General features: G+C 44.7%; 1 long non-coding RNA gene across 5 annotated transcripts in view; it reads right to left on the bottom strand.

Annotated features, from left to right (window-relative positions):
• Positions 1-4476: 4476 nt before the first annotated feature.
• The window catches only part of LOC140483976 (uncharacterized), a 30498-nt gene continuing 19051 nt past the window's right edge, over positions 4477-15923 (bottom strand). For 4 of the 5 annotated variants that reach the window (XR_011962135.1, XR_011962137.1, XR_011962136.1 and 1 more), the window contains 2 exons: positions 9533-9650; positions 4477-5248 (listed from right to left, as the gene is read on the bottom strand). This is a non-coding gene — a long non-coding RNA (uncharacterized lncRNA). The remainder of the gene's footprint in view (positions 5249-9532; positions 9651-15923) is intronic. The other variant, XR_011962138.1, reaches the window with a different exon arrangement.

The raw sequence follows: 15923 nt of genomic DNA, 5'->3' as shown, positions 1-15923 counted from the left end.
AATTATTGTCGTACAAATGCCTTAACAATTACTGTTAGAATCCTGAAAAAAGGATATATTGTACCAATTTTCAAACAATCAATAAATTAAATTGTAAACCTCAGTATACTTGTTACCCAGACCAATTATTCTGCAATTGTTGTAATTGTAATGACGTTATAACTAATGCTAAAACCTAAACAGATAAATTGTTTCAATACTTTGTCAGCATGTTGCTCTGAAATTGATTGGATATTTATTAAGATCGGTAAACTGAGGGACAAAATATAATAGCTCACTTGATAGAATTGAAGGAAAAAATGAGACAGTGTTTATTGAACACAATGGATTTTGTTTAAAAATGCAGTTGATGCAAGAATAATATATTTTCCTCGATTGGTTTTCTAATAGAGACATGTTTTTTTAAAAAAAAATTGTCATGATTGTCAGAGTCTGCAAAGGGGAGAATGAGAGAGAATGAAATTCTAAAAAAACAAAAAGGAAAGGAATTGGCGAGCAGAGGATCTCCAACTGTACTGTCTCACCCTGCCAACATCTTCTTGGGTGAGCTGGAACGCAGACAAGTCAAGCAACAAGCCGACACAGTCATACGCACAGAATCATAGCTTACAATGTCCTAGACACCATCGTCACCATCCCTGTATGTCCTGTCCCACCGGCAGGACATGGATGTCACTGAAATACTGGAACATGCAGGGTAATGGACTAAGATGTGCAGAATGTGATCAATGTGATTTATTTGACATTTCTCCAGAAATTTAAACTCCAGTCCAAATTGAAAAGTTACTAGCGTCATCAGACTTGAACTACAAATGCCAGAAAAAAAAATTATCAGAAAATGACAGCACACTTGGCCAATCCTGGGTAAGTGTTGGCTGAAATACAACTCCCCAGGCGTTACAGCTTTTTTACTCATCATTGAGAGCAAAGATTTCAGACTGAACTCTGCCCTCTATGCTTTTATAATCTGTTTTTTAACATATTCCTTTGGCAGCTGCACACCTTATTTCCTTGTTTCTTTCCCAGCTCTAACTCCATTCTCCATGGCCTTGAGGGACGACCATTTCTGCTGTTGAACCTCTCCTGCCTTCCCCCGTGTGACAGACTGTCTTTGTGTCCTTGTCTCACCCCCACCTTGCTCACAACCTCTTACATTTCTGATGGTTCCGAGACCTCTGTAACTTTCACTGCGCCCCCTGGGTCAGTGGCGTGAGTTTTGAATTCTCTTCCTCCTAAGAAAATCAGAACTTTTTCCGGTTGCAGTGTCCCCCAGATTTTATTTTGAAAAGCAGAGCATTTGTGTCAGAGTCTAGTATTTGTGAGCCATCTTCCACAATTCTCAGCATTTGTATGTAATTTGTGACCTTCCCACAGATGTGTAACGTCACTGGATTGGCCATGCTAACATGGTCGCAGTGTGCAATTTAGGTGGGTTGGGCTAGCCATGGTTAATGTGGGGTTATGCGGGTAGGGTGGGTGAGCAGGTCATTGCAGACTCGATGGGCAGAATAAACTCTTTCTGCACCCACGGGATTCTGTGATTCTAACTAGTTTTGATTGTTGTTCATTCAACTCAGATACATATGATTCCTTTATGATTCTGTGGGTGCTCACTCACTCATTTCCTTCAGTTTTACATCAATTTCACACTGTATGTGAGGGTGGGAATGGATTTGTAAATATAAATACTCCAATCAAAACCCCTCACAGGTCAGGAACTGTTTCTGCTACTTTCATCACTCACAAGGAAGAGGAAAATAAAGGTTCAGTCACAAATCTCACAGGAACATAGCGATTATAATCACCAGGAAAGGCTGAACAGGTCGAAACGCTTTTCACAAGAAAAGAGGAGTCTCAGAGACAGCCTGGTACAAACAGAAAGCATTGTGTCTGTGTTTTCAGAGTTTTGAGGTTGAAATCTTTGGGTTGGAAGCATGTTTCATTGCCCCAGATCATCAAAGGTGATATCTAAATGTGCATCTTTCTTTCTATCTGTCTGAGTTAACAATCAGTTGGACAGGTCAATGTCTGAGTGTCTTACCAAATCCCTGATTGAAACTGTCTCCGCCCACAAACTCAGCTGCCTCACCACTCACTAGGTCATGGAGAAACTCTGCTGTTACAATGAGAACTGTCTTTGCTGTCACCGCTCCTCATGCTTCCGCCTAATCCCCACTTCCCTTCATTAAATCCCAGCTACCTCTAGTCCACCCATGTGGACATGTTGAAGAGCATGACAGGAGATTGGATTGAAACCAAGAGTTCAATAGCCAGAATGAAATAGGAAGAAGTCAATAAAAGGTGATTGTGGATCCTAGGGGATACAGACTCCAGGATTAGTCTTTGTGGGCATTCCTGCAGTAATACACGACAGTATTCCATGATGAGAGTTAAACCCGGGTGGCAGGAGAGGGAGTCACTGAACATTAGTAAGTTTATTTCAAACACAGGAGGTTTGTTCAGTCAGTAACAATGTATTCGATATGGAGGTGAATTGAGCAGTGACGGGAAATGTTACCACAAGCTGACAATGGAAAACTTTCCTTGGAACAGGAGGAGGCCATTCAGCCCCTCGACTTTGCTCTGCCATTCATGATGATCATAGCTGATGTGTGACATAACGTACAATTTTCAAAACCCTCTAATTTCATCAATAAACTCCTCTGCAACAGACAAGATGAGAATTGGAAAACTAAACATCTGCACATGCTGGGAAAAACTGAAAAAAATAAAAGAAATTGCTGGAAAAATTCAGCAGATCTGGCAGCATTTGTGGAGAGTGAACCTTTCAGGACCAGTGACAAGTCAGGTGACCAGCCGCAGCTGACCATTCTGCCTGTTCTGGAACACTCTCTGGAACAAGTTCTGGTGTGAGATTGTCAATGATAATTGAGAGAAATAGGAGGACGGGCTCAATCAGAATAAGGAATTCACTTCACCCGAACAGTGGGACACTCACGGACACAGTCACACTGCAGAGAGGCATTTCACCTGCCCCACGTATGAGAAGGGATTTACTCGACCTCACAATCTACTGAGGCAGATCTCATTCAGATGCTCAGTGAAGAGAAGGGATTCAGTTATTCATCCCACCCCCTGAGACTCCAGCGTGTTCACACTGGGTAGGAGCTGTTCACCCCTCTGTGTGACAAGAGATTTGCTGCGTCTTCAACACGATTGAGAGCCCAGTGAGTGCTCACAGGGAAGTGGTCATCCCCCTGCTCCATGTGGACTGCAGGACTCTGATTCTGATGTTACTGTCCATCAGAGTCAGGAGTGGACCTTGTACATGATGACACTGTTGGAGTATTGATGTTGTTGTTAACCACATTAACTGGGCTGGAGGTGACTGAACTTACATTGCCACTTTCTGAACCTCAGGATGTCTCTCTGGGCAGTAAGTCCCCACAAACAGCAATGTGACAATGAGCAGGGATCATCTGTTTTGATTTAAATTGTGATTGTAGCACAGCTGCTTCACAGCATCAGGTACAAAGTTGGAGTCCAGCCTTGTCCAACGGCCTGTGTGGAGTTCCCACATTCTCTCCATGATAGTGTGGGTCCCCTCCAGGTGCTCTGGTTTCCTCCCACAGTCCAAAGATGTGCAGGTTAGGTGGATCAGTCGTGCTAAATTGTCCACAGGATCCAGAATTGTACAGAGTAGGTGGATCAGCCATGGGAAATGCAGTGTTACAGTGATGGAGTGCTCTGGGCGTGATGTTCTTCGGATGGTCGGTGGGGTTTGATGGGCCAATGCTCTCCTTCCACACTGTAGGGATTTTATTCTATGATTGAGGATAAATGCTACACAGAAGGGTGTCCTTGGAAAAGGAGCATGTGGTGTGGATCAATGCTCTCGATGCCTTTAGATAGAAGTGGGCACCGCAGGGGATATAGTGCTTTATCTCCATCGCTGCCCCCTCCCCACAACTCTACTTTGATTTAGTCCCTTCTCATTCTGACACTTGTAATGGTTTGCTTGGCCCGAAATGGGCTTTGTTTGGAAATATTCAATTGGTTACACAAATGGTTGACTGCTGGTGATTATATGTCTAGATTAGAGTGGTGTTGGAAAAGCACAGCAGGTCAGGCAGGATCTGAGGAGCCGGAAAATCAACATTTCAGCAAAAGGCCTTTTCCAGCATCCCTCTAATCTAGGCTCTTGTTTCCAGCATCTGCAGTCCTCACATTTGCACTGCTGGTGATTATATGTTAACCAAAAGCAAAATGGCGTACTGATGATTTTGATGGTGGGTAGATTGCTGTGCTCACATTTCTGGGTCGGAGAAATGGGGAAAAAGAATGCTTCACAGCTAACAGAACGAGAACTGAAAAGCAGTTAAATCAAACCAAAGGTTCAGACAGGGAGGGAATATTTCCCTGGAGTTTGAGTAGCTGGAAAGTGATTGTGTCCAGGAATAGACAGGATTTTGTTTTACAAGGGTTGAAAGTTTTAAAACTGTTATATTCAGACAGTTTACGTTATTTTCTTTAATTTTATTTGCTGTGCAAAATAACTTTTACAACATTTTAAAACCAAAATTTACAAACCTTTTGTTAAAGATAAATGTTAAATAAAATCCATCAAACCATCCCTCACTGAAAACTGTTGTGGAAGTGCAATCTCCTGGAGAATCCCTGCGAACTCCTTCCTGCCCAGGCTCCATGACTATATACAGACCTGGGGGATAGCAGCAGGAGGAGACCATTCAGCCTTTCAATCCTGCTCCACCATTCAATGGGAAACAGCTGACCATCCAGCTCAGTCTCCTGCTGTGTTCCAATCCCTTTTCATGACTTTACCTTGAAGAACTATATCTAAGTCCTCCTTTAGCTTCACTGCCTTTTGTTCCAGTGATGTTGCTGTGTTACTGTGTGGTTGTAGGCAGGGGTAATGTGATGGTGCTACCTCCTGGAGGATGCACTCAGCGTCCCTCATCATCCTGCAGGAACATCAACTGGGGTTCAGCAACTAGAGATAGAAACCATTTCCAGGATATGGGCATCACGGTCTCAGCCAGCATTTATTCCCCATCTCTAGTTACCCTTGAGAAGATGGTAGGGAGCTGCTGTCTTGTACAATTCACAGTCCATTTGGTGCAGAGAGATCGAAAATGCTGCGATGAGAGTGTTGCAGGATTTTGGCTGAGTGATTCTCTGTCTTTGCTTCTTCAAATGCTGGTTAACTTAATCATGATCTGCACATGACTTTGAGATTTCAGTCTGCAAATCTTCACCATCTAGCACCCTGTATAAAGGAATATGTACATGTTAGAAATTCAGAGCAGACAATTCTACTTACTCTTTTTCCCTTTCTTCCCTCAAAGCTGTAACCCTCCAGCCCACTTACTCTCTCCCACCATTCTGACTCTGCTACCCCCTAATGTACACCCTCCCCATTCCCATGGAGTAACTGATAAACAGATCCATGCCACCACTTCCCGTCCCTGGTTAGACTCTGCACCCTTTCTGGGTTCACTTCCTTTCCCTTCAGTTGCTGCAAGTGAATAATGTAACAGCAGAATGAAACAAAAGGAAAGAAAGGGAGGTGGCAGATCCTGGACAGAAGAGGAACCTTCAATCTGGGAGAATGGATCAGATCCTTCTTCGTTCCCCATTAGTTGATTCCGACCATTACAATGAATTGGGGATGGAGAGTGGTCCTACATGGATGTAGTGATACTTTGACCCCCTCCCCCAACAGATCAATACTATGAGTAAATACGTTCCTCCTCCAGCCAATCACAGTGTGAAAAACTTTCCGCAAAGCATATTTACCCAAAGCACATGCTCCAAAACCCGCACACATTTTGTACATGTACAGTGCCGTGTTTCCCCACACACGTGTGGTCCCTGCCTCAGGGATTGTGGGAGTTGTAGTCCCCATGACGCCATTGGAGCCCTGTCTCTGGAAAGTCAACGAAAAGTGTAGACTGGAGGGTGTTGTGTATCTGATCCCCATTCAGACACACATAACATTTGGATTGTCACTGGGTTTTATTGAAACATCTGCTTCCACAACCTGATTTTCTGATGTAAGGAATATAGATTCAGCCAACTGGGGTGTGGCGAGGATAATAGGAGCAGGAGATTTTAAGCAGAGGTGACTCAATGGTTAGCATTGCTGACTCACAGCGTCAGAGACCTGGATTTGGTTACAGCCTTAGGCAACTGTGTGGAGTTTACACGTGCTCCCTGCGTCACTGCGGGTTTCCTCTGGGTGCTCGAGTTTCATCCCACAGTCCAAAGATGTGCAGGTAAAGTGGATTGGCTATGCGAAATTCCCAGTGCCCATACGTGTGCAGGTTAAGCCATTAACCATGGGAAATACAGGGAATGGGTGAGTGTGAATGGGATGCTCATGATAGGGTTGGTGTGGACTCCATGGACGATTACCCTATTTCTGCACGGTAGGGCTCCTATTCCATTCTCATATAGAAGAATGTACCTATCTCAATGTGCTGTGTATCTGTGGAATTCCCTATTCAAAATGCGGTAGATGCTAGGACAATGAGCAAATTTACTGAAGAAATACAGATGTTGAATTTGCAATGAATTGAAGGGTAAGAGAGAGCAGGCAGGAAAATCCAGCTGAGACCGAGGTGAGCTCAATCAGCATGGTATTAAATGGTGGAGCTGCATTGCCTCTCCTGTGCCCAGTGCTTATCTTCTTGCGGTAATAACGGAAAAGCTGAATCCAAAACTCACCACCTTCACCAAAGGAGATTTTTGGAAAAAGCAGGATAGTCAGGTGGATTAGCGTTTCAAACTTCGAAAGTAAGGAAGCATGTGGGAGAAAATGATTTTTCAATTTTAAACTGAGGTGAGTTAGACCGGTTATAGTCCAACTTATTTAATTGGATCATGATGAAGGAGCAACGCTCCGAAATCCAGTGTGCTTCCAATTAAACCTGAGGGACTATAACCTGGTGTTGTGAGATTTTTAACTTTGTACACCCCAGTCCAACACCGGCATCTCCAGATCATGTAAACTGAGGGGAGACAGTGATTTATGGTTTTAGACTGTTCAGTACATTCACACCGTCCAGAATACTCTGTTTTGAACATCTATCCTGTACTTTATTACAAAGCCAAGGTCTCTGACAATGAAAACCAAAACATCCAGGTAACATGGCCTCACCTCGTAATCTGATAAAAGACTTGTGATAAATCTGGTTGAATTTAGAATACAGTTGGAAAGCGGGAAGATTAAATCCAATCCCAAGATCCTGTGTTTAAACAAAGGAGACTACAATAGGATGAGGCAGGAGTTGGCTAATGTAGACTGGAAGCAAAGACTTTAGGGTGGGACAGTTGACAGACAGTGGAGGAATATCAAATAATCTTTCAAACTGCTCAGCAAAATTATATATCAGTGAAAAGGGAGGACTGTAGGAAATGGAATAATCTGCCGTGGGTGGATAAGGAAATAAGGGAGTCTATCAAACTGAAATAGAAAGCATTCAAATTGGCAAAGACCAAGAAGAAACTAGGAGATTAGAAAAACTTTAAAGATCAACAGAAAGCTGGATGGGATTGGGGGAGAAAAGTGATGAGTAGCTATCCCCAGGGCTGGAATAGCAGTTTACACTGCTAGAGGGGAACCTATTATTTGGGGAACATATGGCCTCTGTAATTGTTGAAGCACTTAACTGTTACCATAGAGATAATCCTGATCAAGTGCAAAATCTCAGCACACTCCAAAAGCTTGTACTTCCAAATAAACCTGTTGGACTATAACTTGGTGATGTGTGGCTTTTAACTTTGCCCACCCCACTCCAACACCAGTTCTTCCACATCAGAATCCTGATAGACAGCCCCACGGAAACTGAAGTGCCTGTCAGATACCTGACTGAGCCACAGGGCCGTGAGGGAGGGGTATGTGGTTTAACCACAAAGTGCTGAGCTGAACTCGACTTTTTTAACTGCCATTGCCATGGAGATAATATTGAGAGACAGCGTCCATTCAAAACACAAACCACAAAGGTATAAGAATGGGAGCGGCACATCGGACAGGCGGGGAGTTACCTGATGCTGCCTGGAGGTGTTCTGCATGTACACTATCGAAGTAACTGCCATGTCTCATCAATAAAGACTCAAAGAAGACCTCTCTGAGTTCTGTGCCCAGTTATTCCTATCCAGCAGGGTTCAGGAATATGAGTACACAGCAGTCAGTCTTCACAGTGGAGGATACGAAGAACATGCCAGGAATTGATAAGGAGACTGAGGAAGGTGAAGACCAAGGAACAACCATTATCACGAAAGTGTTAGAGCTGGGCAAGCTAATGGAGCTAAAGGTAGACATGTCTCTTTGCCAGGATGGAATACATCCCAGGGTACTACCAGAGGTGGCGGGAGAAATAGAAAATATATTTGGAGTCAGAGTCCTACAGCAGAGACAGGCCCTTTGGCCCAATCTGGCCCATGCCGGCCAATATGTCCATCCACGCGAACCCATTTCCCTGCACTTGGCCCATCTGCATCTGACCCTTTGCTATCCATGTATTTGTCCAAATGTCTTTTACATGTTGTTAATGTACCCACCTCAACCACTTCCACTGGCAGCTCAGTCCATATACATACCACCTTCTATGTAAAACAGTTGCCCCTCAGGTTCCCTTTCATAATTTCTCCTCTCACCTTAAACTGATGCCCTCTACTCCTTGATTTCCTGGGAAAAAGACTGAGTGCATTCACCTTACCCAAGCCTGTCACAATATTATACACTGCCAGAAATAGATCTCCCCTCTGTTTCCTCTGCTCTAAACAAAAAAGAATCCTCGCTTGCCCAACCTCTCCCTCTAACTCAGACCCCTGAGCCCATTTCTTCTGCACCTTATCCAGTTGAATAACCGAAATCTTCACTGCATTCATCACATTTCCAGTGTCTCCCCACGGCGCTGGAACAGACGTGACATCGCCAACGGATTACAAGCCATGATCGAAAATTAACCCCATTACAACAATCCCGTTTTCATTGTATTTTCCATGGTGCAGGTATCCTTCTGTCTTTCTGGTTGCATGGTTAATTAAAAACTTGTCCTCATACGGTGGCACAGTGGTTAGCACTGCTGCCTCGCAGCGCCGGAGACCCGGGTTCAATTCCCGCCTCAGGCGACTGACTGTGTGGAGTTTGCACGTTCTCCCCGTGTCTGCGTGGGTTTCCTCCGGGTGCTCCGGTTTCCTCCCACAGTCCAAAGATGTGCAGGTCAGGTGAATTGGCCATGCTAAATTGCCCGTAGTGTTAGGTAAGGGGTAGATGTAGATGTAGGGGTATGGGTGGGTTACGCTTCGGCGGGGCGGTGTGGACTTGTTGGGCCGAAGGGCCTGTTTCCACATTGTAAGTAATCTAATCTAATCTAAAATCTGTAACTTCATTATTCCTGGGAAATGTGACATGTATTTTCAGACTTTTAAAAACAAATGAAAGCTCTCTCCACATTCACCACGCTGACATGGACTTGGCTGTGTCTCAGTAATTTTTCCAGTCACATTGACACTTGAAATATTCGCCCACGGACAGAATACACACCTTTCTTTCCACATGAAAAGGCCAATGATATTCAGATCGGCACGGATTAAGTAACTGTCAAAACTGAACATGAAGTTCAATCTGAATTTCTCATTCACAAATCTGCCCTTTCAGTACCCTACAACAGAGAAAACAAGTCACCACCATTAACACAGGATGGAAATTCATAAGACAATTATAGTATTAAATTGTAGTTTCTTTGTTCCCCCAAAGCTTTAATTCTCAGTCTCACAATTTCTCCCTTCTGTGAACTGAAATCCAAACCAATCTCCTCACCCCTTTCCTCCACACCCAGTTCTAATGCTCTCTCCTCTCGTTGAATTCAGCTTCTTAGCTCCTGCCTGCAGACTAAGGACCAAAACAAAGGTGTGGCACGATGGCACTGCTGCCTCACAGCGTCCGTGTGGAATTTGCATGTTCTCTCCGTGTCTGCGTGGGTTTTCTCCGGGTGCGCCGGTTTTCTCCCACAATCCAAAGATGCATTGGTCAGGTGAATCGGCTAGGCTAAATTGCCCATAGTGTTATGTGCATTAGTCAGAGGGAAATGGGTCTGGGTGGGCTACACTTCCGAGGGTCGGTGTGGACTGGCTGGGCCGAAGGGCATGTTTCCACACTGCAGGAAGTCTAATCTAATCAAATCAATGAATCTGACTCGGAGTCTCCTGGGTGTTGGTGAATCCTCCCCCCACCTCCCAAGGTTTCCTAGTCAGACCAACATTGATTTTTTTTTCCCAATCTGGAACCTCTTATTTATTTCCTCCACACCAACCCTCTGATAAGAACCATCCTGCACACACTGGACAAATCACATCTGGTTGAACTAAAATGAACCAAATTAGAACTTTAATTGCAGGCCTACATTTGTTCCTTTCCATAACATTCCTGAATCTTCACCTGAGTTCTGATAACTTTCTGCAAAATGCTCCCCCCACCGATACGCCGACCACTTGTCACGATACCAGGGCAGGGACCAGTCCCCTGGGTCCTGTTCTCAGAGGGAGGGAGGAAGGGAGGGAGCAGCCAATGACAGATTAATCCCACACATCCAAAGCCTCCCTCGCTGGCACTGACCCATACTGCACATACGCCAACAATTGGCCAGCACTGCGCCCGTGCACAGGTCTCCCCTCCTACAGAGCATGCTCCAGATCACACAGGTGCCTGGGTGATTGACAGCAGCTGTGCCCAATAGAGTGGTGGGAGCGGGGCTGGAGGACTGGGACAATGGGATTGTAAACAACGAATGAATGTGGAGGACACTTGGGGATGGACAGGTCAGTGAGGGACAGGAGCAGTGCAGCAGCAGGAGGGGATCCTGGACAAACTGAGCAATGGGAGAGCCTGACAGGAGAGAAACGACAGGATGGTTCTGTTTGGAGACTCAGGCAGGGACAGCTGGGAGACAGTATGGCCTGGTGGCTTGGGCATGATTTCCAATCAGCCTCTTCAAAGCCGCTGTTACCAAACTCTGAACCCGATTCTCTTGGTCCAGAGGTAAGGACACTACCGCCATTTCTTGGTGGGCTCGTGGAAAGAAGGGAAGATTTTCTCAATCTCACTCACATGGAAACTCCATGAGCTCCTCCCACTTACTGTCTACGGTGGGAATGGAGGAGACAGAGCAACTGGAAGGGGGTTAGGGATATAGGGACTGCCTTTCAAAAGGAACTCATCTGTGTTGGTGTTATTAACAAGACTCAGTACACAGTCACCAACACAAAGCTGGTGTATGTGAAATTTATCCAGAATATTAACACCCATAACTGGGTGACGCAGACCCCAATGTACAGAGTTAAGTCCGGGATATTAATAACGGCTTTGTGTGTGAGAAATCACGTCTCATGAACTTGATTCAATTTTTTTGAAGTAACAACAAAGAGGATTGATGACGGCAAAGCGGTAGAAATAATCTACATGGACTTCAGTAAGGCATTCAACAAGGTTCCCCATGGGAGACTGGTTAGCAAGGTTAGATCTCATGGAATACAGAGACAACTAGCCATTTGGATACAAAACTTGTTCAAAGGGAGAAGACAGAGGGTGGTGGTGGAAGGTTGCTTTTCAGATTGGAGACCTGTGACCAGTGGGATGTCACAATGTATCGGTGCTGGATCCTGAAATGTTCATAATTTATATAAATGATTTGGATGTGAATATAGGAAGTAATGTTCGTAAGATGACCCCAAAATTGGAGGTGTAGTGGACAGTGAACAGGATTACCTCAGATTATAATGGGATCTTGATCAGATGGTTGAATGTGCTGAGGACTGGCAGATGGAGTTTAATTTAGATAAATGTGAGGTGCTGCATTTTGGAAAAGCAAATATTAGCAGGGTGAATACACTTAATGATAAGGTCCTCGGGATTGCTGCTGAGAAAGAGACTTTGGAGTACAGGTTCATAGCTCCTTGAAATGCAGAATCACAGGTAGATAGGATAGTTAAGAAGGTGTTTAGTATATTTTCCTTTATTGGTCAGAGCACTGAGTATAGGAGGTGGGAAGTCATATTGCGGCTGTACAGGGCCTTGGTTAGGTCATGCTTGGAATATTGCATGCAATTCTGATCTCTTTCCTATCAAAACAATATTGTGAAACTTGAAAGGGGTCAGCAAAGTATTACAAGCATGTTGCTAGGGTTGGAGGATTTGAACCAAAGGGAGCGGATGAATACACTGTTTTCCCTGGAGCGTCAGATGCTGATGGGTGACCTTATAGAGGTTTATCAAATCAGTAGGGGCATGGATAGGGAAAATACACAAGATCTTTTCCCTGCGGTGGGGAGGAGGCATGATGGGGGATGGGAGACAGAGGGGAGACACCGAGAGGGGGAGGGTGATCGTTATTTTGTAGATTACAACACAACCTTGTTCCTGTTCTCTCCCTATCCCCTTCAATCCCTCTGAAGGGCTCAGAACAAGTGTACAGTCCCTGGAAAGTAGAGCTTCAGGGTGATCAAGTGCTGAAGGTCAGCTACCTGACCTGCTGTGCTTTTCCAGCGCCACACTTTAACACAAGCTGGAAGAACAACACCTCATTTTCTACTTGGACATCCTGAACACCTCTATCAAATTCAATAATTTTAGGCCCTGAACTCTCCAATGTCCTAGCGCCCTAGCCTCTTAACCCACACACCAGTCCTTGTTATCATAGGGCATGCCATTACACACTACCTATGGTTCGCCACTAACAGTCCTCATAAACAGCTATTCACCCTCCCCCAGCCAGTTCGTTATCCACTCCGTTGTCCAACTGCTCCCATCTCTTTCTTTGGACTCTATCCCCACCTATCATGTACTCCTTAACCCCTACCTTCTGCATAAAAAGCGACATTTCTTTTCAGTCACATCGGCTCTGAGGAAGGCTCAGCGAATCCAAAATGTTAATTCTGATTTCTCTTCTCAGATGCTGCCAGACCTGCTGAGCTTTTCCAGTACCTTTTGGTTATTGTGAGATTTACAGCATCCGCAGCTCTTTTGGTTCTAATTTACCAGGAATTTCTAATTCAGGTCTAGCCACCTAAAACCGTGTGTTTATCAACACTCCCAGTCCATACAAACTCAATTTCTCTCCCAATCTCTGCTGTCTCTCTCATTCCCTTCACACTCACGGAGTACACCCGCACCATAGTGACAGTGCACCTGCACAGTTTATGGTCACATGTTGGCCCACTGGACCCACCCCTCATTCACTCCCATTGTCTGGAGGATCACATCAACTCTCCTATTGGTCTGAAGCTGCCATCAATCTCACCGGCCCCATTGTGACACGAGTTGTGCGCTCCTCCCAGGAGTATTGGAGGCTGAAGGGTGACCTTATAGAGGTTTATCAAATCATGAGGGGCATGGATAGGATAAATAGACAAGCTCCTTGCCCTGGGGTGGGGGTGTCCAGAACTAGCGGGCATAGGTTCAATGTGCGAGGGGAAATATATAAAAGGGATCAGAGGGTCAACTTTTTTCACAGCAGGTGGTGTGTGTATGGAATCTTCTGTCAGGGGAAGTGGTGGAAGTTGGTAAAACTAGACCATTTGGCATCTGGATGGGTGTATGTATTGGAAGGGTGTAGTGGGATGTGTGCCAAGTGTTGGCAAATGGGACGAGATTAAGTTCGGATATCTGGTCAGCATGGACTAGTTTGACCAAAAGGGCTGTTTTCATGCTGTATATCTCTATGGCTCTGCACTGGCATGAGCTTCAACATTCAGTGAAAGGGGGCAGTATCACAGAGTAGAGGGACTGGGGGCTATTCAGCCCATTGGGGCTGTACTCTCTCTCTCTGGAGATGGTGCCAGTCTGTCCCAACTCACCTCCCATTTGCCTATAAGAAATCTGCTCCTAGTTGAAATCACTGCTTAACTTTCTGAGTTCCAAGGAGAATTATCCGACCTTCTGCTAACTCTCCACATAGAGAAACGTATCTTATTTTAATGTTTCAGTGTTATCGAGATGTACAGCACAGAAACCAACCGTTTGGTCCAACTTGTCCATGCCGATCAGATATTCTAAATTAATCTCGTCCCATTTGACAACACTTGGCCCATAACCTTCTAAACCTTTCCTAATCACTTACCCAATCTTTTAAATGTTGCCTTTTAAATGTTGCAATTGTTCCAGCCACCACACTTTCTCTGGCAGCTCATTCCATACACATAGCACGTTCAGCTTGAAAACAATGCCCCTCAGATCCCTTATAAATTGTTTTCCTCACTCCTTAAGCCTGTGCCCCATAGATTTGGACACACCTAACCTGTGAATAAGATCCTGGTTGATCATCCTATCCATGTCCCTCACAATTGTATCAACCACTGAGGTCATCTGTCAGCATCCGATGCTCCAGGGAAAACAGCCCCAGCCTATTCAGCCCATCCCTATATAGCTGAAACCCTCAACCCTAGTAACATCTTTGCACATCTTTTCTGAACCCTTTCAAGTTTCACAATATCATTCCGATAGCGGGGAAACCAGGACTGAAAGCAAAATTTCAGAAGTGGCTGAATCAATGTGCTGAACAGCCACAAAATGCCGTCACAACTCGTGTACTCAATCCACTAACCAGTAAAGGCAAGGATACTAAACGCCTTCTTCACTACCCTGCCTATCTATGACTCCACTTTCAGGAACTATGAACCTGCACTCCAAGATCTTTGTTCAGCAACGCTCCTCAGGACCTTTCCATTAAGTATATTAGTCCTGCCCTGATTTGATTTTCCAAAATGGAGCACCTCACATTTTTCTGAATTAAACTCCATCTGCCACTCCAAAGCCCATTTGTTTGAAGTCCCATTGTAATCTGAGGTAACCTTCTTCCCTGTCCACTGCACCTCCAATTTTGGTATCTATGTAAAGTCACTGACCATGCCTCCTATATTCACATAGAAAACATTTACATAAATGAAGAAAAGCAGTGGACCCAGAAACGATCCTTACAGCATATTGCTCATAGAACATAGAACATTAAAACACAGTACAGGCTCTTCGGCCCTCAATGTCGCGCCGACCTGTCATACCAATCTGAAGCCCATTTAACCAACACTATTTCATGTACGTCCATTTGCTTGTCCAATAACGACTTAAATGTACTTAAAGTTGGTGAATCTACTACCGTTGCAGGCAAAGCATTCCATACACGGACTACTCTCTGAGTAAAGAAATTACCTCTGACATCTGTCCTATATCTATCACCCCTCAATTTAAAGCTATATCTCCTCGTGCTCGCCATCACCATTCTTGGAAAAAGGCTCTCCCTGTCCACCCTATCTAACCATCTGATTATCTTGTATGTCTCTATTAAGTAACGTATCAACCTTCTTCTCTAACGAAAACAGCCTCAAGTCCCTCAGCCTTTCCTTGTAAGACCTTCCCACCATACCAGGCAACATCCTAGTAAATCTCCTCTGCACCCTTTCAAAGCTTCCACATCCTCCTTATAATGTGGGGAACAGAACTGTACACAATACTCTAAGTGCAGCCTCACTAGAGTTTTGTACAGCTGTAGCATAACATCATGGTTCCGGATTTCGATCCCCCTGTTAATAAAAGCTAAAACCCTGTATGCCTTCTAAACAACCCCGTCAACCTGGTGGCAACTTTCAAGGAAATGTGTACCTGGACACTGAGATCTCTCTGCTCATCTACACTACCAAGAATCATACCATTAGCCCAGTACTTTGCATTCCAGTTACTCTGACCAAAGTGAATCACCTCACACTTGTCCGCATTAAACTCCATTTGCCACCTCTCAGCCCAGTTCTGCAGCTTATCTAAGTCTCTCTGTAACGTACAACATCCTTCGTCACTATCCACAACTCCACCAACCTTCGTGTTGTCTGCAAATTTACTAATCCATCCTTCTACGCCCTCATCCAGGTAGTTTATGAAAATGACGAACAAC

Source organism: Chiloscyllium punctatum, chromosome 12 (genome assembly GCF_047496795.1).
Source record: "Chiloscyllium punctatum isolate Juve2018m chromosome 12, sChiPun1.3, whole genome shotgun sequence".
Classification (NCBI taxonomy): Eukaryota; Metazoa; Chordata; class Chondrichthyes; order Orectolobiformes; family Hemiscylliidae; genus Chiloscyllium; species Chiloscyllium punctatum.
The sequence above is the reverse complement of the archived record's forward strand: the minus strand, read 5'-3'. Positions and strand labels throughout refer to the sequence as shown.